Source organism: Buceros rhinoceros, unplaced genomic scaffold (genome assembly GCF_000710305.1).
Source record: "Buceros rhinoceros silvestris isolate BGI_N320 unplaced genomic scaffold, ASM71030v1 scaffold15628, whole genome shotgun sequence".
Lineage (NCBI taxonomy): Eukaryota > Metazoa > Chordata > Aves > Bucerotiformes > Bucerotidae > Buceros > Buceros rhinoceros.
Genome location: NW_010425254.1, coordinates 33,499 through 34,698, shown reverse-complemented (window position 1 = coordinate 34,698; position 1,200 = coordinate 33,499). Strand labels below are relative to the sequence as shown.

The following is a 1,200-nucleotide window of genomic DNA, read 5'->3' as shown; positions in this document are numbered from 1 at the left end:
CTTCGTCTGTGATGAGGAGCCACGAGCTGCCCCCAGCACTGCAGGGGAGTCTCCCCAGAGCAGAGGGGCCATTGTTTGTGTTCTTGAAGGTAAGTGGGGCCTCATTATGTGTAAGGGCTCTTTGAGGGGTGGCGTGTCTGCTGCTGGGTACATGAGCACGTGAGAAAATCCACGCTGGCTGGCATGAGTCTGCCAGGCTGGGTGCAGGCTGCTGGTGGAGATCTCTGAAGGAGCCTCATCATGGGACCTCTGGAGCTTAGAGCTTGTGAGCCAGAGCCCTCAGAGCTGGAAACTTTCTTCCTGCCCTCCACCCACAGCCATTCAAGACCACTCACATAAAAAGGCCTTTTTTATGGTTCAAACCCTCCCATCCGAATCCCTTGTTCCCTTCTCACTGGAGTGCCAGCTGCTGTCCCTTGGCAGGCCGCCCTGCACAAGCTGCTCTGCGAAAGCCCTGCAGTCCCCGCAGCTTGCTGTGACGCTGCGGCAGAATATTCCCCGCGCTGGTGCTCGCCGAGGCCGGCTTGTGTCCCCCCTGGAAGGGGAGCAGCAGGAGTGAGACTTAATTTTCATTCTCATCTCGTCTCTCTTGGGGTCACTGAGGGTAGCAGCTCCAAATCAGCTGAGGTGACTCCTACCTCTTTAGCTCCAGATGTGCTGAGCAGCTGTAGCTTAGAAAAGGAGCAGTGGTGAACTTAATGCTCCTCATCTCTGGAAAATCCAGTGGGATCCCAAATTATACGCCCTGTATGAACGGCTGCTCTGGAAAATTGGCTGCACCCTTTGGCAGCATCTCTGCTGTGACCCCAGGCCACAGCCAAACATCCCCTGGGCTCCGTTGCTGGGCAGCGCATGGGTTTCCTGCCAATTGAAGAATAAGTGAGCAATATCTTGAATCAACCGCACAATTGGGCAATTCCTGCAGGAAGGGGAAGTGGTTGGAGCACATGTGAGTGGTCAGCACAGCTGCATCCATGTTTTTATTCTGCCTTGGTGACTTTTGGTGGTGTCCTGGGTGAGGAGCTCTCTCAGCTGGATGTCTTGGCAGATCGGCTCAGCACAGCGTGTTTGAGCACAGGGACACCTTGCTGAAGAAGTCACAGAGTGGTAGGGGCTGGAAGGGACCTCTGGAGATCATCCAGGCCAACCCCCAGCATGGCCCACCAGAGCTGCCCCCTGTTTCTTGTTTTCTTCGTGCTT

General features: G+C 55.4%; 1 protein-coding gene across 1 annotated transcript in view; it reads left to right on the top strand.

Moving 5' to 3' along the window:
• DTX2 (deltex 2, E3 ubiquitin ligase) overlaps positions 1-1,200 on the top strand; it is a 32,625-nt gene that overhangs the window by 907 nt on the left and 30,518 nt on the right. The gene's annotated exons all lie outside the window — the stretch shown is intronic.